This window comes from Megalobrama amblycephala, linkage group LG19 (assembly GCF_018812025.1).
Source record: "Megalobrama amblycephala isolate DHTTF-2021 linkage group LG19, ASM1881202v1, whole genome shotgun sequence".
In the NCBI taxonomy this organism is placed as follows: Eukaryota; Metazoa; Chordata; class Actinopteri; order Cypriniformes; family Xenocyprididae; genus Megalobrama; species Megalobrama amblycephala.
Window position 1 is genome coordinate 7,327,325 of NC_063062.1, and position 24,120 is coordinate 7,351,444.

A 24,120-nucleotide genomic window follows, 5' to 3' on the forward strand; every position below is an offset into this window, starting at 1 on the left:
GGTGAAATTCAGTGTTACCAGTTTCATAAAAAACAACCTTGGCTGAAAATAAAGCTTTCATTCAGTAGCGTGAACATAATTTTTATATTTATCAAAGTTCACCTCTTGTTCAACTTCGTTCAATGTCATGTGCTTTAGAGCTGTGACCGCACCACATTAGAACCAGATACTATGAAGCAGATAGGGCAACATAGTAGGCCAAGTCAAAAGGTTTACGGCAGATTTTCTCAGCCAAGATTTATCATGCTCTGACCTTGCTGTCAGTTACCTTATCATGGAAACAATGTGTTTTGACTGTGCTTACTCTATGTACAAGGCCGCAAAGGCAGCTGGATAAGGCCTGTAAGTCTTTTGAACTTTTAATCCAATGCAGTTTTTTGCTGCCAGATGTATCTATCCTGGCAGAGGAGCGTTTCACAGTGGGCAGTTGAGCCATAGAACAAAATGTGCTTGTGATATAAGTTCTAGGAGTTAACTCTTAACACCTGGGCTTGGTTCTTGATTTACTTTGCATGAAGTGGGAGAAAATACAAATATTTTGACTAAATATATATTAAGATTACTCATTCAGCCAAAACTGAATCAATCAATCAATCAATCAATCAATCAATCAATTAATCAATCAATCAATAATAATAAAGTCTTGCTAATATATATTTGAACATATATTCTTGAATTGACTGTAAATCATAGTTGAAAGACATATATTTGAAAAAAAATTAACCTTTCAGAATATAACATTTCAGAATATCATTTAAAATGAACCTACATGTCCACATCAAATACATTCCATTATTAGTGTCATTTCCCAATATATTTTTGTATATTTTAAAATGTACAAACGAAATAAAAGCAAAAATTCTGTATCGGAATTTTGTATTTTTTCATTGAAACTTACTATTATATCAAAGATAAAGTGTACTTGTGTCACTGTAGACAATGGAGAGTGGTAGAAATGAATCAAGTAAAGAAGACTACAATTTTGTTATATGAATCTTAAAGGATTAGTTCACCCAAAAATGAAAATTCTGTCATTAATTACTCACCCTCATGTTGTTCCAAACCCATAAGACCTTTGTTCATCTTCATAACACAAATTAAGATATTTTTAATAAAATTCGATGGCTCAGTGAGGCCTGCATTGCCAGCAAGAATGGGCGATTTCAAAACACTGCTTCATGAAGCTTAGAAGCTTTACGAATCTTTTGTTTCGAATCAGTTGTTCGGAGCGCATATCAAACTGCCAAAGTCACGCCCCCCAGTGGTAAACCATTGAAATTTCAAAACACTTATGCTGTAACAAAGCCTCGTTTACTGAGATCACGTTGGCAGTTTGATACCTGCTCCGAACCACTGATTCGAAACAAAAGATTCGTAAAGCTTCAAAGCTTCATGAAGCAGTGTTTTGAAAGCGCCCATCATAAGATATTGTTGAATAAAGGCGTAATTTTGTTTTTCTGGTGCACCAAAAGTATTCTTGTCACTTCATAACATTAAGGTTGAACCACTGTAGTCATATGAACTGTGTAAAAAAAGTCTTTAGTAGCTTTCTGGGCATTTGAAAGTGTCAGTTATCTTTCCAGCAATGGAGGCCTCACTGAGCCATCGGATTTTATCAAAAATATCTTAATTTGTGGTCCAAACTTGAACAAAGGTCTTACGGGTGTGGAACAACTTGAGGGTGAGTATGACAGAATTTTCATTTTTGGGTGAACTAACCCTTTAACTAGTTCTCAGCCTCTTGATTTGTTCTTTCTTTTTTGCATGCTTTGTCCCTCAATTTGAATGAGCAAGGATTTAAGAGGTTTCACAACCGTGTTTCAGTGACAGCACTCTGGATGCTACTGTAAATCTTGCCTGAGAAGTAATTCCAAACTGTCTGGACAAAAGACTAGAAACAAAATTGTTAAAAAAAGGCATTTTTAAGTCTCCAGTATGCCACTGAGATGTCTGTTTTCAATTATGGAACCCACCCAAGCATGGTCCCCTTCATTTGGCTGCTTTTCCTGGCGACTACATGACGCTTCTTCTCAATAAATCACCATAGTGTCATCTTAATATATACAACATCACAAAGGATTTAATTTGGGTAACCAAACGTGACGAATACATAGCCTCCAACCGCAGTCCCTTTAAGAGCAAGAAACAGTCATTTAATTTAAGAGCGAAAAAAGAAATATGGATAAAGCTCAAACAGGACTAGACAACCTTCTGGCAAAATGAGAATATTTGTGGGTTTTGACCAAAGAAACTGGGATGCTAACAAGAATGTGGAAAATTCCGCCAACATGTTTCTAGTCAGTGTGGTGGAAAAGTAATGGGAAATGGGAATGTTACCCTAAGGAGGATATAAATATAGTTAATTCTACAGGAGACTATACTGTATGTCCTTTGGCTCTGCCCTTTTTGCAAATGCTCAGCGGTTAGGATAGGCAGTCTGTGTCTCATTCAGTCTGGACAGTTCAAATGGTAAGACAGGAGTTTATTGTAACTACAGGTTGCAGAGTGGTTTTTACTTTAGCAGTGTTGAATCTTGGACAGATGTGAGGTGTACATATGGCTAAAGTCATGTGCTCTTTATTAAAGACATAAAAATCACCCTTTTGGAGGCTAAATGTCTGAAAATCAATGCCAGTTTGACTTGAAAAGTGACATTTATAAGTTCTTGTGAATGTGGTGTGTGAACAATGACATTACACACTTCTAGAAATCATTTCAAGTTTCATACTCATAATATTCAAATGCTTTCATTTTCTAGTTAGATATTTCAGAATCCTTGTTTAGGTTTCGTGGCTCAAAGTCACACTTCCTTCATCAGTAACTTCTCTTGAGCATTTCAAACATGCTCAAGTTTTTGGAACCAGCACATGGATCAGCACTGCACTGGCCTCATCCAATTTTATTATGAAATGCAAGGCATCCCATTCTAGGACAGATGGAGCCTCACTAGAATGTATCCTTCAACTGAAGAAGAACCCATAAAGATTGTTTTGTTCCTGAAACTGCCAACAATAATACACAGAGTTTTCATCTTATAATGTAAATAATTTGTATTATTCAAGTGATTATTGCAACTTTAAAAATGATTAACTTTATCCTTTGTAGTTTATCTTGTATGCTGTTACCAGTGTTGAGGAAAATTACTTTGGTAACACTTTACTTGAAGGGGTGTGCACTGTAAAAAAAAATCCCGTTGTTTCTACGGAAAAATACCAGCAGCTGTGGTTACCAGAACAATACTGTAAAAATGACATCAAACCGTAAACATACTTGCGGAGTTACATGTGAATTTTACATTTTAAATATGTATATTTAACATTGGATTTCAGTAATATTAACATCATTGTTACACACTGTAAAAAAAAATCCCAGTTAAATTTACGGTAAAATAACGTATTTCATTAACTGATATAATGTTAATTTACCAACCTAATGAAGTACTAATATCTGTTTTGTACCTTTATAATACACTGACAGTCACCAAACACAGTGGTGATAAGAGTCACATGATGAATCAAAGTTCATCACAAGCAGATTTTCCTCAAGCTGAGAAGGACAACACTAATATATAGAAGGAGCACACAGTGTCATTCACACACACACTAAACACCATCATGGTAACACACATGACATTTTAAAAATGCAATAAACATTAATTTAACAACATTAGATGTAACATAAAACCCTAATGTACATAACTGATTAGAAAAAAATGAGAAAAACTAAGAAGAAACAGAGTTATTTCAACGAAAATATATCAAATGTGAAGTGTCACGCAGGGAATTGTGGGAATGTCAATTTACGGTTTTTCACTGTAAATTTTACAATGAATTGTTATTTTTCACTTCCAAAAACTGTGAATTTAATGGTATTTTACCGTAAAATTACATTAAATGTACCGTTAGATCTATTACAGTTATTCACCGTATATAGTACAGAAACCTTCTTGTAAACCAATTGATGGTTTTTCACCGCAGCATTTTTACAGTCTTTTACTGTTAAAATCACGGTCATTTTTTACAGTGTGCATAAGACTGACATGACACCTTCATAATCATGACGTGACACGTGTCATGAATATGAAGGAGGTTTTATGAATGTTTATGACAACTGTCATTAAGTGTCATTCGCTCAATTATGTCATTTTTAATGCAAAGATGACATTGTTTGAGATGTCCGAGTTATGACAACTTGACATAAACCAATACATCATAACCTGTCAGTGTCTTTGTCATGACAACTTGACATCATTTAGCTTTATGGGTTAACATTGCATTAAACTGTCATGTGGTTGGTTTTGACAATGGCTGTCATGAGGCCATTATAATAGTGTCATGAATATGTATCTTGAGCTCAAGTACAGTGGTACAAATTGAACTTGTCATTAAAATGTCATTAAGTGACAATACTCTGACAAATAATTTTATAACAGCGTCATGACTATTTTTCATTTCATGTTTTTTTTTTTTTTTTTTTTTTTTTAAGTTTCCTCCAACAGAAGGTCAGATAATAGACAATTTCAAATTTCATAAAAAAAAGATGACACTGTTAAAATAATGGTAACACTTTATTTTAGAGTCTTTTAACTAGTTGCTTATTACTATTAGCATTCATATGGCTAAAATATTGGCTATTTATTAGTACTTATAAAGCACATATTAATGCCTTATTCTGCATGATCTTATTCTACATTCTTAATCCTACCCAATACCTAAACCTAACAATTAACTATAATAAGCAGTAAATTAAGAGTTTATTGAGGGAAAAGTCATAGTTAATCGTTTATATATGTGTTTCCTATACTGAAATGTTACCAAAATAATGTAATGTAATGTTAACCCATAAAGCTAAGTAGTTTTTTAAGTTTGATAATTAATCTGTTATGTCATGTTTATGACAGGTTATGATGTTTTGCTAATGTCACGTTGTCATGACAAAGACACTGACAGGTTATGATGTGTTGGTTTATGTCAAATTGTCGTAACAAAGACATCTCAAACAATGTCATCTTTGCATTAAAAATGACATAATTGAGCGAATGACACTTAATGACAGTTGTCATAAACATTCATAAAACCTCCTTCATATTCATGACACGTGTCATGCCAAGATTATGAAGGTGTCATGTCAGTCTTATGCACACCCCTTCAAGTAAAGTGTTACCATTACTTTTAAAAGTAATGCATTACAATATTGCGTTACTCCATAAAAAAGTAACTCATTGCGTTACTTAGTTACTTTTTATGAAAAGTAATGCGTGTCATTACTTTTGCGTTACTTTTTCTCACCTGGTCTGGGCTTGCTTATTTGATTTTTAATAACAACAAAAAAAGTTCTACTTTTGGCAAAAGTTTTTCAGCCCTTTCACACAAAAAGTGAAATGAATAAGCCTCAGGCTGAAGGAAATGCACATTTACACCTGTACAGTAGAGGGCGCAGCTCAAACAAACCTTTCAGCTGTGCTGCCATTCTGGATTAAAGAAGAATAGGATACAGGAGAAGGAAGTTCTATTATATCTAAACACTATTATATCTAAATCTAAAGTAATTTTTGCTTATTAGTATGGTTGAATTAGATCATTGAAGGTCTACAGCAAAGACATTGGATAATAAAGTGAGATTAAATACATAAAGTATATTTGTGTAATTTAATATAGTTAATTACTACAGGTTTGCATAAAATTCTAAGATTGCCTTTCACTATTTTTATTCATTTTAAGGAATACTGAATGTTATCCTCCAAGTGAGATGAGTAAATGCATGTTCACATTAACCATCATGTCCACACAGAGCACACAACACCTCTGCACTTTATTTCTCTCAACATCGGGACAGGAGAGGTGTCAGTCAATAAATGTGAAAAAGTAACTTGCGTTACTTATTTGAAAAAAGTAACTTAGATATTTTGTTGTAAACTGAAAAAAGTAATGTGCGTTACTTTACTAGTTACTTGAAAAAGTAATCTGATTACGTAACTCAAGTTACTTGTAACACATTACCACCAACACAGGCTGTTACTATCCTCTTCACCCTCAATATCTCCCTTGCACATAGAAATGTTATTGACATTTCAAGGTATTGATATTTTTTAACCTTTTTTACTTTTATAAACATATTCGTGTGTTTTATTAGTTTTGTGGTTTAAGAATAAATCACCAGATTGCCACTCCATCCTCCGCTATCATAGTCAGTATTCCAGACTGAAGCAAAGGCTCTATGATCAATAATTTATGAAATTAATAACTCACCAGGCAGTAGACTCTTGCAAAGTACTGCTCAGTTGTGCTGTTTCTTAAGATATGCAATCAGATCTTGTGATGTTTTCATGTTGCATTCATCATTTCCTGGCAGTTCTCTAAAATCATCACTTTTGTTGTATTGTCATAAATCTGCTTTTAATCTTTCTTTTTTTCATTCAGTCATTGAATTTATCCATTTGACTTTTATGCTATACTGTTTAATGAAATAAAAAGAGAAAGTCTTTACAGAAGGGAATCCAGCATAGCATTGCATGAATACTTGATAAGCAATTTTTAAATGTTCTTTAGAAGACATACAGTCATGCTGTTGGCATATGCAAAAAGCTAATTTATGTGCAAAAGCATTAATTAGTTTTAAACAGATCTAGGAAAACTTTATTATAAACTTTTATACATTTACTAACCTGCAAATGGTCTTGGGAGGAGGCTTTGAAAGGTCAAAATCATGTAAATAAAAATGACTAAACTGTACATTTATTATTTTATCATCATTTGGATTTGCTGTGTCTAATTGTATGTTTTCCTGTCATGCTGAAAGTGTGACAGAGCTCTCACGGAGGTAAAAAAAAAAATGCTATTTATTTCTCATGCAGTTAATAATATGGAACAGAGCATTACATAATGGCTTTTTATGTGACTGTAATTACAGTTGTCGCCATCTCCAGTGATAGAGCTTTTCGACAGCTAATGAAAAAAGCCTTTGTCTAAAACATTTGTAAAACCCAGCAGCAGTGCAGTCTTGAAATGTCAACCACCCCGCTGGTATAATCTCTTGCATAAAACAGCATGTAATAAAATAAAACTGCTTTCCACTAAGAACTCAGAGCATTTGCAAATTTCAAGCATACAACAGGATATGTCAAAGATATCATAATATCAAATGCTGTGCAAAATGTTTCTGCAGTAACGTTCAAAGCATAAAGACCAACACAGACATACCACTGGAAAGGTTTGCCTTCACAGCTTTTTGTCTTCTCTGTAAATGCACAAGATAGTCAAACTCATCCCTCTCCACAAACAAGACAGGTTTAACAAGACTTGAGACAAGAGAGACAGACATACAGACAGACGGGCAGTAAGTAGGCTTTTGCAAGAGATGGCTTCTTAAAAGAGCTGTTGGAATAAAGATTGCTGTGGGAGTTGGAGATGGAAGAGTATGTGATCTGAAGTAACTGCAAGACAGAAAAAATATTAAATTACAATTACATTACAAAATGGTATTAATGGCATGGCAAGTGTTGTGGTTACTATGGTAAAACCATGGCAAGTGTTGTGGTACTGTGCTTTAACTACAAATACCACAGTAAAACTACAGTAACTGTGATAATACCATGGTACGTGTTGTGTTACTGTGCTTTACAAATAGTACACAGTGAAACCACAGTTTCTGCAGCATGGTAAATGTTGTACAGATACCACAGTGTTAAAAGCATGGTGTTGTGTTACTCTTATTTACAGTGGGTACGGAAAGTATTCAGACCCCCTTAAATTTTTCACTCTTTGTTATATTGCAGCCATTTGCTAAAATCATTTAAGTTAATTTTTTTCCTCATTAATGTACACACAGCACCCCATATTGACAGAAAAACACAGAATTGTTGACATTTTTGCAGACTTATTAAAAAAGAAAAACTGAAATATCACATGGTCCTAAGTATTCAGACCCTTTGCTCAGTATTTAGTAGAAGCACCCTTTTGATCTAATACAGCCATGAGTCTTTTTGGGAAAGATGCAACAAGTTTTTCACACCTGGATTTGAGGATCCTCTGCCATTCCTCCTTGCAGATCCTCTCCAGTTCTGTCAGGTTGGATGGTAAACGTTGGTGGACAGCCATTTTTAGGTCTCTCCAGAGATGCTCAATTGGGTTTAAGTCAGGGCTCTGGCTGGGCCATTCAAGAACAGTCACAGAGTTGTTTTGAAGCCACTCCTTCATTATTTTAGCTGTGTGCTTAGGGTCATTGTCTTGTTGGAAGGTAAACCTTCAGCCCAGTCTGAGGTCCTGAGCACTCTGGAGAAGGTTTTCATCCAGGATATCCCTGTACTTGGCCACATTCATATTTCCCTTGATTGCAACCAGTCGTCCTGTCCCTGCAGCTGAAAAACACCCCCACAGCATGATGCTGCCACCACCATGCTTCACTCTTGGGACTGTATTGGACAGGTGATGAGCAGTGCCTGGTTTTCTCCACACATACTGCTTAGAATTAAGGCCAAAAAGTTCTATCTTGGTCTCATCAGACCAGAGAATCTTATTTCTCGCCATCTTGGAGTCCTTCAGGTGTTTTTTAGCAAACTCCATGCGGGCTTTCATGTGTCTTGCACTGAGGAAAGGCTTCCGTCGGGCCACTCTGCCATAAAGCCCCGACTTGTGGAGGGCTGCAGTGATGGTTGACTTTCTACAACTTTCTCCCATCTCCCGACTGCATCTCTGGAGCTCAGCCACAGTGATCTTTGGGTTCTTCTTTACCTCTCTCACCAAGGCTCTTCTCCCCCGATAGCTCAGTTTGGCCGGACGGCCAGCTCTAGGAAGGGTTCTGGTCGTCCCAAACGTCTTCCATTTAAGGATTATGGAGGCCACTGTGCTCTTAGGAACCTTAAGTGCAGCAGAAATTTTTTTGTAACCATGGCCAGATCTGTGGCTTGCCACAATTCTGTCTCTGAGCTCTTCAGGCAGTTCCTTTGACCTCATGATTCTCATTTGCTCTGACATGCACTGTGAGCTGTAAGGTCTTATATAGACAGATGTGTGGCTTTCCTAATCAAGTCCAATCAGTATAATCAAACACAGCTGGACTCAAATGAAGGTGTAGAACCATCTCAAGGATGATCAGAAGAAATGGACAGCACCTGAGTTAAATATATGAGTGTCACAGCAAAGGGTCTGAATACTTAGGACCATGTGATATTTCAGTTTTTCTTTTTTAATAAATCTGCAAAAATGTCAACAATTCTGTGTTTTTCTGTCAATATGGGGTGCTGTGTGTACTTAAATGATGAAGAAATTAACTTGAATGATTTTAGCAAATGGCTGCAATATAACAAAGAGTGAAAAATTGAAGGGGGTCTGAATACTTTCCGTACCCACTGTAACTACAAATACCACAGTAAAACTACAGTTACTATGGTAAAATATATGTAAAGTGCTGAGGTCACTGGGCTTTAGGATCAAGCTACAGTTACTGTGGTAAAATCACATTCGTTCAGTGGTATTATTACTTACGCATGAATTGCAGACAAATAGAATGATAACTTTAAAATTTTAAATTAAATAAAGATTAAATTTTGTGACTATGTCATGAACTGCCGTGAGACTGGGTTGGGATACAACAAGGAAATAGTTGTTGTTGTTTTTTTATCTCAAAATCTATGATGAAAATATATGAGTACAAAACTGAAATCTGCCAGTTCTGATTACTTGAACTTTAAATGTATTAAAAAATTTGATGTAACTGATTACCTGAAATTTGAGTTTTGCCAACTTATTTGGGTTTACAGTGCTCCTGACCTCTCAAATCAGGGTAATTTTACAGTGTACAACAAAAAAAAAACAGCTGTTTAGGAAAGTTCTATGGTGGTTTTTGGTTGCTTTATGGCTTTTATAATCGAAATGGTCTTTTACCCCATGAGGCTTTTAGCCCATTTTGAGAATACAAGCCATTTACTCAATTAATATCTGCTGCCAGTGTACTATTTTCCAGTATTGTATGCAGAACAATGCTAACGTTCTTTCTAAGGTAGGCATTGTGTGAATATTGCCACAATCTAACATCACAGATCATTAATCCTTCTGAACACTTTGTCTACTATAAATATACAGGCATGCACAGTTTGATAAAGTAGCTTGCTTGGTTCTCTGTGTTCTGGCCCTTGTCTCTCTATCGGTTTCTCTATGGTTCCACCTTGACAAAGTCCAGATGGCATCACAGAACAAACAGCTGCTGTGCTGGCTGGCTGGGTAGAGAGAGAAAAGGAGAGAGTGGAGACAGACAGGGCAACATTTCACGCATATGATGAGCGTTGATATGCAAACCCCATTGACCTTGTATGATATATGCACAGTGTGTAACTCAAAGCCAATACTAATGCTTCCATTAATCCCATACTCTATCTATATAACTGCAACTCTCTCATTAAAAGTTATAAATTCACAGAGTTTGCTGTATTTTTCTTGTCAGCTTGTGGTTTGGGTCGAAATTGGAAATTGGTATTTTGTCCCTGTCTCCATAAGAAGCTATAATTTTCTGCCAAGCCCCTCCATTCAGTGCAAAATTAAATGTCTCCAGTGGGATGTTTGACTGCAACAGATGTTTGTCCCCCACCGCTGTATACGGTTTTCCATACCTCATAAACACTCGGAAAACAAAAAGGTTGGGGAATTTTAAAAGGGAAAATACATGCTGGGTCTTGGCATGGCATATATATATATAGACAATTTGAGCACCATATTAAGAAGATATAACGTGAAACATATAAAAGACAAAATGTGGGAAGCGTTAGCTTGATTACTTAACACTCACTCTCAGTTTTATGCCAGATGGGCTACTTTTGATCACATGGAAAAACATTTATGTGACTACCTAATGTCAAATAGCCTTTCCCACACTAATATAAAACATTTTAGCTTGGTAAGTGGCATGCAAAAGAGATTTGAGAATTACAGCTAAGAAGACGATTTTAATCAAATAACTACATACATTTTGTTATATAAGTTATCATGGTTACAGAAGATTTGAAATATTGCACATAATTATGGTACTTATGGTATTTTGTCCATTTTAATCACTAGGGTGAGTAAACGATTACAGAATTTTAAAGTTGCATTTATGTTTAATTGTATTGATCCTATGTTGCTGTTCAGTTAAGAAAAGATGCATTTCTGCAGAGATTTTATTCATTGCAGTAAATTAAATTTTAGATTGAATAAAAGCTGTCATTGTTTCTGCTATACGTGTTTTTAAGTTTTGGAATTTCTTTGTTTAAATGAGCTGGTAATTGTCGACCAGATCTGGCAACCCTGCTCACTCTACTCATTGGCAAGTGGACGAGGAGAACCATTTCCACCTGGTTCCCCTGCATGAAGCTGTGCACTTTCTTTGGATTTTCTTCTAGGACAAAACGGGTCAGATTCACGATGCTCAGTAAAACACATGAGGTGATACATTCCAGTGAGATGAGCTCTGTTTGCTCGTATGAAATCAAACTGTCCTGTGCAGTGACACTGTCATCAAACACCTTCTGAAAAGGTCTGGGGAAAATCTGAATCTGAGCAACTTTAACAAGTGTTCAACGTAAACCAGAAACCATCTCCATTGTAGTCTGCTGGGCCAAAAATAGAGGTCTTCCCAGATTCTGGAATACGGTGTAGTCATAACTCCCAGTAAGTCACTGGAATGTGTGTATAATGTGTGAGGGGGTGACATATGTGTTACACAGACTTATGTTGCAAATAAAACAGAGAAAAATCAGTAAAACTTTACAACTAACATATTGAGCTCTACTTCTGACATACAGCACTGAGAAAATGGGTTCTAATATGACTTATTACTTATAATAAACTGTATTAATGAATGAAATGTTCAAGGTGTCTGAATAAAGTTTGGTTTGACTGTATATATATATGTTCAAAACTTTTAGATCGGTAATAGAATACATATAATAGAAAAGAATTATCTTCTGCTCATGTGCATTTAAACACAGTAAAAACAGTAATATTTTTACAATTTAAAAGTTTTATATTTGAATATATTTTAAAATGCAATTTATTCCTGTGATGGCAAAGCTGAATGTTCAGCAGCCATTACTCCAGTCCTCAGTGTTACATGATCCTTCAGACATTCTAAAATGCTGATTTGCTGCTCAAGAAACATTTCTTATTATTAACAATGGGTTTTTTTGTTTTTTTTTTGTTTTTTTTTCAGGATTCTTTGATGAATAGAAAGTTGAAAAGAAAGTTTACTGACCCCAAAGAAAGTTTACTGACCCACAAATAAATATAAACCACAATAATAAATGTTTCTTGAGCACCAAATCAGCATATTATAATGATTCTTGAAGCATCATGTGGCACTGAAGACTGAAAATTCAGCTTTGCCATCACAAGAATAAATTACATTTTAAAATATATTAAAATAGAAAACAATTGTTTTAAAGAGATTATTCACAATATTACTGATTTTACTGTATTGTTCCTCAAATAAATTGATTTAAAATGAATAGAGGGAGATTTCCTCTTCTCTGTTGATCTCTGATGGGCTCTCTGATGGTCCTAAAGGGTACAGATCTCTGCTGGCAATGTAATAGTTTGTTTAATGAAGATAAATGTGCTGCTATCAGGAGCCTGCTGAGTCTGGGGAGTGTAAGCAGGCTGGTGGGACAGAGGTGTACAAGTTCAACCCCAGGATACAAGAAATGCAGTGAGGTGTGGAGAAAAAGAGGGGGCTTTCACTTCACTCATGTTTCACCCGCTGCGGCTGAGTTCACATGATGCAAATTAGATTTAGATTGGCGTCATGCTGTAAATATCAAATAAAGATGGATTTCACTTAAAGTTAGTCTTGATGTATTTCTAATTTACTACAAAAAGACACTCTCTTTGTGCAACTGATGAGTGCAAAATAAATGATGCCACTAAGTGGATGAAAGCTCCGCTGGATTATTAGGTTAAAGAAAGAAGAATCACTACTCCCTTGACCAGGGCCGGCCCAAGCTTTTATGGGGCAGAATTTTATTTGGGGGCCCCTCGGTTAAAATAACTTAAGATAAACAGTATATAAAAAATAAATGTAAATGTACAAAATGTACAAAATAAATTAAATACTTAAATAATGACATAAATTAACAGTTCAGATGGACCTGTAGGAAGATAACAATAATAAATGTATTAACATTAAAGGAATAGTTCACCCAAAAATAAAAATTCTCTCATCATTTACTCGCTCTCAAGTTGTTTTAAACCTAAATGAATTTATTTCTTCTGCTGAACACAAAATAAGATATTTTGAAGAATGTGGGTTGCTGGTCACCAACTCTTTGGTTTGGTTACCCACATTCTTCAAAATATCTTATTTTGTGTTCAGCAGAAGATACAGGTATGGAATAACATGAGAGTGCGTAAATAATTACAGAATTTTCATTTTTGGGTGAACTATCCCTTCAAGGACAAGGGCAACATGTTTACTATTAGGCGGCTGTTACTTTAAGACCTGCACACATCTAAAATACAGACACGCATCCGATTTTCTCTCAACTGATTACCTTCACTTTAGACATAACCAACTGTGTTTATGTAAACCTTGTGTGTATTTGACAGTATTAGTGCAATCAAGGCTTTTAGTGTGCGCGCACGCGCTTCAGGTGTACGCGCTCAGAAAAAGCGCATGTTTTATTTGCTCTTGAGGGCCCCATGGTGGCGGCGGGGCCCTAAGCAGCTGCTTAGTTTGCTTATAGGGGGGCCGGCTCTGCACTTGACTGATAGAGATGTCAAAAAAGATACAAAACATTTTCTGTAACCTTATTTAGAAGAGAGAAACAACTTTTCTCTGTTATTACACTGGTTGAATTGCTTTTTAGATTAATTTTCTAAACATTTTTTAGGGCTTGTCACACTGTGCTTAACCCCGGGTTATCGTCGTTCTAAACACCGCTTTTAACCCCGGGAAAAGGAGCGTTTCACACTTGTAATTATGCGGTGTTACCACCGCTTTTTACCCGGGGTTATGAAACCCTGTCTGATGTGTCTTTTGCGGTGTTAACTCCGCATTGCGGTGCCAAACTTGTACAGTGTGAAACGATGCGGTGTTGGAATGTTACAAATAGAGATGCTTAGCAACCGACAACCAATCGCCTGCCTTATAGACCTTATTTACCAGAGAAACAAGCGCGCCGCCATCTTTATACAATTGTCTTTGAACTTCCGTTTTGCGGTAGCTCTGTACATTTCTATGGCATCGCTGTCAAAGAATAATTATTTGTTTAAGTGGATTTACTTGTTGTAGAGTTAATGAAAGTTATCATGAGCATTGTTATGTTTAAAGCAGATGTCTTAACAAATGTCAGTAGTTCGGGAAGACTTTAAAACGAGCAGTTCATTCATAAATGTAATATCGCTGTGGAAATACAAACTGGAAGTCAAAAGACAACGAGCGCAACGCTGAAAAGGGGCGGGGCTACATAAGGTCTATATTCACGCGCTTTGGGAAGTCACGGAAACACCGCGCGATGTTTAAACAGTCGTTTCAGCCTATAGACCTTATTTTCCAGAGAAACAAGCGCGCCGCCATCTTTATAAAATTGTCTTTGAACTTCCGCTTTGCGGTAGCTCTGTACATTTCTATGGCATCATTGTCAAAGAATAATTAGTTGGTTAAGTGGATTTACTTGTTGTAGAGTTAATGAAAGTTATCATGAGCATTGTTATATTTAAAGCAGATGTCTTAACAAATGTCAGTAGACCCGGAGGATTTTAAAACGAGCAGTTCATTCATAAATGTAAGATCGCTGTGGAAATACAAACCGGAAGTCAAAAGACAACGAGCGCAACGCTGAAAAGGGGCGGGGCTACATAAGGTCAATGTCAAACGGCGATGGAAAACGCGACAACTGGAGTGAAGAAAAGACCGTCATTCTTACCTTTATAGTTCGAAAAGTTAACTCAGAAAAAAGCTTGATATTAGGTAGGCTACTGTCAGCAATGTGTAATATGAGGACGCAGCTTTTATAGAATCAGGTCACGTGCTGCGTTTGTCCAGTCAGTGACACTGACACCGCAAATATGCAGATAAGGGGTTTAGAATGACGCAGGGTTAACTATTTCAAATGTAAAAAGCCCTTTTGTGTACAGAATTTAAAAAGAATAACTGTAGTTTATTTACTACTGTATAACCACAATCAAGTTTACCTATGTGCTACATAACATAACACAAATTAAGCTAAAACGCTCTTTCAAATGTAATTATGCTTATTATTATAGACTGTGTCTTTTTAACAAAACAGGCCAAGTGCGATTAATGATGCACTAAACTTTTTTGTCAATTTTCTGTTGATCATGACAGCATTAAATTTGAAGATTATTTATAAGAAAACGTTTGATTCAGAGATATACAACATTAGTACATCTATATTCCTTCATCAGAACTTGCAAATGTTCACTTGGAGCTCTTCATGCATACCAATTCATGCCTGCTGTGAGTCTGTTTAAATTTAATTTTGGTGTGTTTAATTCAAATGTATTTAGGGCATGTATTAATGATGAAAACCAAGGATAAAGTGATTAATACACACTCCGTTTATTTTAGCTAAGAAAGAATAACAACCTTTGGTCTCTCAAGAACTTGGAAAGTTCAACCTTCATCATTTTCCCCTCAGAGGCATTTAGCCCAAAAACATTCAGAATTGGGATCCATTATTTACATCGCCTAACTAACATAGAGCTTTGAAGAGCTTTCAAGAAGCACTTAAGAGTTATTTTCCTCAAATTGAGGGAAATCTTGTTAGCATTTGCCAGTTCATCCAGGACACGAATGGTCTTTTTCAGGGTAACTGCGGACATTTCTAGTTTCTCATGAAGTGTTGTTAAGTACATTCATTTCCTTTAAACTGCACAGTAATTATAATGGTTTATATACTTTTAAGGCCTACAGAGTGTGAAAACTTAGTAAAACATTGATGCATCTGGAAGAACTGTTCCGTCTCAGATGTTTTATTAAAACTAAAGACCATCTTTTCAGAAACTTATGGTCATGGGTGTTTATTTCTTTAAAAACCCTGTCACACATCTCTGTGCAGAACCAGAAAGTTTCAGTGTTCTTCGCTGTGGTGTTTTCACCCTTCATGGAAGGCCTCCATTATGTCATCCCATTATATCATCTCCAGACATCACTGATCTGTGCTGACAATGGAAAAGTCTTTGTCAGGTTTGCGAATGTGTAAATTTTGATGTCAGCCTCATAAAGCTTGGGTACAGTCTGAGTTTAATAAAGTAGTACCCATAATAGTTCTGTGTTACATTTCATCTGATCTCAATTTTAGATGTGTGTCACGAGCACCAGAACATATACAGACACATAAAATACGTATGGACATACCGTTATTAGTAAACATTTCCATATTGATTTTGCTAATAAAGTGCTCCTCACTTAGTACACTCTAAAACTAATTCAGGGGACCTTTAGTCATTACTTAAATATACATATATTGTTGTGAAATAAAAAATCAAGTTCTAAAATACTGTTAGACTTTTTACTTGTAATTGTTATATTATTGAGCTTGGATGACACACAAATTATGCCTATTGATTCGATATACTATCATGACTTGTCATAGTTTAACATTTTCAATTAATCAAAAATGTATTTAATTTTAAGTTCTGTTAATGTAAAATACAATCTGATGACGTGTAAATGTGTTTCATTGTTTTGAGTTGTATGAACACTTCTTTTAATTTAGACGAACTTAAGTTAAGTGAAACTGGGCTGGGATTTATATTTCCCATCATGCTTTGCCCATGGCACTTGAAACGGAGAGTAAATGCTAAAATTAAGTGTTATATAATGTTTTTTTGCACAAGATTAATGGTAAGGGAGATTTAGCAGTAATTACTGTTTTGTTATGCTAATTTAGAAGAATTTTTGTTAATGTGGGTTTTTGGAGATTTACCATCATGGTGACAAGCGGTGCATGCTTGGTAAGTTCATGTTACTTAGAAATGCGTTTTATTGTGGCAAAAAAATGTCTTCACCTTACTTAAAACATTATGTTGGATCAACTTAAATAGTTGCATTCATGTTGACAATTATTAAGTTAATGTTACTTAGAAATGTGTTTTTATTGTGGCAAAAAAAAACGTCTTCACCTTACTTAAAACATTATGTTGGATCAACTCAAAATATTGCTTTGAATTAATGTAATCCTCCCAATTGGCTTAAGTTAAAAATTCTAGTGGAAAACGTTAACATATTTTTTTTTGTTGAACCAATGTTTTATTTTTTAGAATGTGTTTGCAGGACAATAAGCTCAACCAACTGAACTGCAAAACATTTCGTGAAGTACTTTAATCATTTAATGAAATGAAGATGGCAAAACCCAGCTATGCTATCAAAACTTTAGCATATTTATACAATATTTATAGAACATTTTTCTGAAACATTTTAGACCAGAGAACACTGAAAAGTAACATTCCCATAATACTTGCAAAGACATTTTGAATGTTCTGAGAAAATCCAGAAATAGAGTTTTTGTAAATTAATGGGAATGTTAGGAAAATGTTCTTAGAACATATTTTTTCTTACACTAAAAAAAATTATTTGTTTAACATAAAACATAAGTTACCTGGTTGCCTTAAAATTTTGAGTTCATTGAAATTAAAAATTTGAGTTAATACAATGAAGGCGATTGGTTTAATCAACAGAAATTCAAAATATTATGTTATCTGAACCACGTTAATTATTGAAGTTGATTTGACAAAAGAAAAAAATGTTGTGATAACAAATCATGAAAATAATTTTTTACAGTGTAGCTATGAACTTGGTTACAAGTCAAATATCTTTCGCTGTATATACTTCTAGCACAGTTTGAGAAATATATGTAGTGTATATAGTTCTGCTGAATATTTTATGTCCATGTATTTATTTATTTGGTAAGTATCCAGCTATTAAATTAGCAGGATACTGTAAGACATTTTTACAAAATAAACTCTGTCAGGATGTATTTTGTGATAATGACTGGCTGACTGTACTGTTTAACGCCTAGACTATTTTAAATAAACAATTTTCTCATTTATCATATTTTGTGTGTGGCATTGAAAAACAAACCACATGTAAAATATAAACATTTCCTCCACTTTACAACATTTCTGAATATAATAAACACAGAAACAGTTCAACTTCGTACAGACCAAAGGAAAGATCTTTGACTAACCAACCAATTATTCATTCCAAACATTGGTTTTGCCCAGCACAACTCACTGAGACTCATGGGAGAGGAGTGCTGTTGCAGAATGCTTATGTCTGAGATCTGAACTCCTCTCCTTACTGGGTGGGCAGCACTGTAAGATGTGGCTTTGATGATTTATTTCCCTTTTGTCCCTCTGAGTCAGCAGGGGCAGACCACACTGTGACTTAAATCAGCCGGTAAACCTGGACATCACTGACATGTTGACTGGACCACAAGCAGACACAGAGTGAATGAAAGAGTGAATCAGTCCCCTCATCTTGACTGGCACAGTAACATTTTATTTTGGAAACAGCTTGAGGGTTAGTAAATGATGACAGAATTTTCATTTTTGGGTGAACTATCCCTTTAAAGTATAGTCAGCCAATTCATTTTGACTTTTGCTGTGTTCACACCATGTCATAATTACCATAATTTCGAGATGACAACTTCTATTCAGAGCTGTTCATGTCCTCGGACTGGGAATTATGCGTTTCTATGGTAATGCCAAAGCCACTTGAAGGCAGCCCTGCAACCTTAGCCAAAATAAAAAAAACGCAACGCCTGCTGTTGCGGTACACAAGGAACTGGACAAGAGACTGTTTTTTTAATGGATGTCATTGGAGGAGAGGATTCTTATATATGCATAGACAATTGCACGATTCAGTTTACGGCACTTTTCATTAATTTCAATGGAATCCACAAACATTGATTGACTGTCACACAACTCTGAACGAAATTCAATGACGTCAAGGCTGTAATGTGATTGGTTATGAAGGCAAACGTGATCCAAGTTAGCTGTTCTACACTGGTAGAGCCTCATATCTCCCAATAATAAGACCATCTCTGGCAATTCTATCAACGCCTAAACGGTCATTTGGTACAGCAGTCACGTGGTACAAGTAGGAGCTCTCAGAAAATTCCCAGCTAACAAGTTGTAATTACGAGTTCTACGAGGCCTTGAACACTTTTTACAAGTTGAAATCTCATAATTACGGTAATTACGCCATGAAATGAACACACCTCTAATCTCGGCTTCTTTCTTCTTCATTTCAGACTACACGATATGAGCCCGATTATGACATGATCTGTTTGACGTTGAGTGTTGTTGTGATTTGTAAATAACAAAGGGCCTCGGGACGCAAGAATCAATCATTTTATCTTGTATAGTGTCATATTGGAGGACAATAAATGCCACATCTAAGGTTTCACGATGTCCTGACAGAAAGGCTGTGTCCGAAATCGCATACTCTCTTGAGTGGGTACTTAGTGTATAGTATGAATGTAATCTGGACATACTACATCTGCCATGTTGTTACTGTCATGTGACCTACCAGCATCGGTTGCATCACTTTACTGCCATTCACAAATCTTCTCCCATGGCCTCATGGGATATTAAAGTGTCCATCGTATGGACACTTCAGAATCTTGCCAGAAGTACCAGGTTATCTGGGAACTTTTTGCCAACACTGTAAAAAAAAAAAAAAAAATTCATGATTTGTTATCACAACATTTTATCTTTTCTCAAATCAATAATTAATGTGGTTCAGATAACATAATATTTTAAGTTTCTTTTGATTAAACCAATTGCCTTCATTGTATTAACTAAAATTTTTAATCTCAATGAACTCAAAATTTAAAGGCAACCAGGTAACTTACTTTTTTAAAGGTCCCGTTCTTCGTGATCCCATGTTTCAAACTTTAGTTAGTGTGTAATGTTGTTGTTAGAGTATAAATAAAATCTGTAAAATTTTAAAGCTCAAAGTTCAATGCCAAGCGAGATATTTTATTTAACAGAAGTCGCCTACATCGAACGGCCAGTTTGGACTACATCCCTCTACTTCCTTCTTTAATGACGTCACTAAAACAGTTTTTTGACTAACCTCCGCCCACAGGAATACACAAGAGTTGCGTTTGTAGAGTGTGTTTGTCGCCATGTCGTCGAAACGCTGTTATTTTCATCCCGCAGTCCAATCACCGGGTCTGATTCCGGCTCAAATTGATAGGGTAAAATTAAAGACATGTTTACAATAACACTGAGCGCGTGCATCTCCACGTTATGGTAAGAGGCGTGACCTTTCCGGGCAAGATGCGCTAAACTGCTGTCGAATCACAACACAGGAATCGCTGGCACAATCAGAACTCGTTACGTATTTCTGAAGGAGGGACTTCATAGAACAAGGAAGTCATCAGCCCGTTTTTATGACAGTGGAAACAGCGGTATACAGATAAGTAAATTATTTGAAAAATACTGTGTTTTTTTACACGTGAAACATGAACACGTTATATTGCACACTATAAACACAATCAAAGCTTCAAAAAACCACGAAAAACGGGACCTTTAAGTTAAACCAACCATTCTTTTTACTGTGTACTCTTTTATGAGTGCTGTTAATTCGGATATACTTCTTTTGTCACATACTGTTTTTTGCCTACTATATATTAGGGAAGTATGTGATTACAGATGCAGCCAAAGACTAGCATGTTTACTTTTTTTCAGTCCTCCACAAAGGTTTCTTTGACCAATAGGAGCACAGAAGCTCTTCAGCTTTCAAACATGTTAAAGGATTAGTTCACTTTCAAATTACCCCAAGCTTAGGTGTATATGACTTTCTGATGAACACAATCGGAGATATATTAATAAATATCCTGACGCATCCGAGCTTCATAATGTCAGTGAACAGGGGTCATGAGTATGAATACTCCTTCTGTAATTCAACTTACAAAAAAAACGGAACTGGTGTTGCGTCAGTTACACTTTTTCCATAAGTTGAACAGGAAAGGTGTAGGATGTAGTGTAAGCGTTTTGAACTGCGAGAGTTTTACACTTTCTTCGTAAGTTGAATATGGAAAGTGGTCTGGCGGAGGCTAGATATTTTACTTCATAACTTGTTAAATATGGATATTTTTTTACAGAAACGTATCGCTTCTCTTCAGAAGGCCTTTATTAACCCCTCGGATCCATGTGGAGTATGTTTATGTTGGATGAATGTGAATGGAGGCACTTTCTTCATCTTCATACTCGTGACCCCTGTTCACTGCCCTTATAAAGCTCGGATGCGTCAGGATATTAATATATCACAGATTGTGTTCATCAGAAGAAGAAAGTCATATACACTTAGGATAGCTTGAGGCTGAGTAAAGCTTGGGGTAATTTTCAATTGAAAGTGAGCTAATCCTTTAAGTATACAAGAGCTATGTGTATTTTACTGTACATAGCTATGGACAACCAGTGCAGTGGAAAAATGCACCACAAAACATGCCACTTCCTCACTGGTCACTGTCTCAACCACCATAATGAAGCATTGCAATATAAAACATTCTTCAAGAGTGTATCTTTCCCTAAGGCTTGATTTTTTTATTTTTTTTTTAAATGCGCTGCTTCGTCTGGCCCTAAGTACTGGCGCCTATCACACAGCTGTGAAAACAGTCTGTTTAAGTGGATTTCACAATTTGCAGCAGAAAATCATTTCATATTTCTCACACCTGCTTATGTATGTTCCTTTGTGAGTGTATGTGAAATTGTGTGTATATTTGTGCCAGCATTTCCCTGGAAGCGAACCAGATAGACAGATGAAAGGTCTGTTCTAGTGGAGCTAAGAGGTGAAAGAGCGAACCATTGAGATGCTGTCCTGATGTTATGAAAGACCTTGCAAGTGTGCACAGGACAGAAAGAGTCAATTGGCTTGTAGTTAGAGTGCAGTAAGCATATTTTCTTGTCTAAAGAAAGATTAATATTAATAGGTCTGCTATGAAAATTACTTTTCTTCCAGTAAAGATAATATGATAAACCTTTGCCAGTTGGGTGAAACTCAGTGCATACAGTCAAGATATGGTTTTGCACCCTGAAAACAGTTTCACACATCATAATACAACTCAAAATAGATTACCAGACACAAAAAGGTTGTTTTACAGCATGTAAGTCCTTTATACAGCACTGCAAATCCTGTATTTGTTTTATTTTCCAAATATAATATCTCAAAATTCCTGAAACAAGACCCATTTATTTATACTTAAATATAAATGTATAAGTTTGTTTATACTTAAAACAAGCGGAAAAAATCTGCCAGAGCAGTAAAACAAAATAATTAATATTCAAGATAAAATCTATGAAAGTCTTAATGTCTTTTACAAGTTTTTCTCTCAAATAAATTTACCTTTTTGTTAGGATATTTAGATATTTTTACTGGATATTTTTACTGCTGCATTGTTTGGCATCCACAAACAGCCTAATTAACTATATTACTTGCCATTAAAATTATTATGATTTTTATCATTATAAATTTGGTCTTTTATCGTATTGCTGTTGCCAACGTTTTATATAACAGCACTTGTGCCTAAGAACACCCCTTAACCCTGGTAAATCACTAGTCCCAAGTAGCTTATCACTTTATTTGGTAACACTTTACTGTTCCGTCATTAATGAATAAGGAACAAATGAGTAATGCAATATTAACAGTAACTACTATTAACTAACACGAAACTTTGATTAATTCATACGTAATAGCGATCAGTTGAATGTGTAGTTCACTGTCAGCTTATCAAAAACTATTTTTTTAATACATCCCAGAGGACTACTAAGAACTACTATTTACAGGTTCATAATTAATTAGAGTAATGCACAATGTATAATTAATTCAAGAATGACCTATAACAAGACTCAAGAACAAATGAGAATTACTAATGGAGCAGCTATTCTATGAAAAGCAAAGCATAAGCTCCCAGTAACTACATTGTAGCTTTTAATTTCATAAGGTTTTGGATAGTAACACAGTGTTAAACTTTAAAGGAATTATTAATTATTTGGAACAATTAAAGCACAGACCACGGTACGTACCTACTAATACCAGATCCGTCAGAAGCAATTACTATCCAAAACCTTACAAAAACAGTAAACGTGAATGACTTGTAGAGCAGGAGTTCACTGTGGGGCAGCACCTGTTAATTCAGAACCATACACTCGAGTCGAATGAAACAGCTGTAAATGTGAGATTTTACAAACAAATCTTTAGTCATCCACTAGAGGGGGCTATTTTCCCAGCTAATCATTTAAGCTGTTTATATTTTAATGTTTCAGTTTTTAACTAATGAGCAGCGTGATGCAACGCACAAAATCGCTGACCGTAAACTGCAATATCTTGTCCTTTTAACAGTTAAGGGGTTTTCCCATGACTGACAGCAATAGTCAAAGCATTTGTCAGTTGTGTCTTGTTCCGTGTTCACAACAATTCAGTCTTTTCAATATAAAAGTCTTCTCTACTGACTGACACACTCATAAAGCCTGACACACTCTTTGCCGCCATCTTATGGTGTAAAAATATAACTTCTGTTGCAGTTCACAGTCAGGGACTATTTTTTTCTGGCGGAAGGAATGCTTTTAGTGATTTTACTTTATGAAAGTTGCATTGATACATATATTTTTTGGCTGTAATATTTCTTTTGTGTGGTAGCCATTTTATAAAAGCAATAAAGTACTCGAGGCTGGTGCTGCATTGTGAATAAGTCACAGCTGAAGGGGTTGCTTCACGTCATGCCTAACAACGCCCTTCACTTATTGCTTACATATAGCAATGATGTTTGAACACATCAAGTTATATATGAATGATGTAATTAGATCTAATTATGAAATTAGATAAATGTAGGGGGGCACGTGTACTAAAAGGTTGAAAACCCCTGGTCTAGAGTTATTGTGCTTATCATGCATTACCATGATCTTCACTTTAGAATTAATTATACATTATTCACTTTAATTATGAACCTTTATGTAGTTCTTATTAGTCCTCTGGGAGGTATGAAAAAATAGTTGTTATTGATTGGCTAATAGTGAACTACCTAGCTAGTACTTAGGCCTACTAATTAATTTAGTTAGTTAATAGTTAGGATGTTAATATTAATTTACTCATTTGTTCCTGTGTAGTTATTCATCAATGACG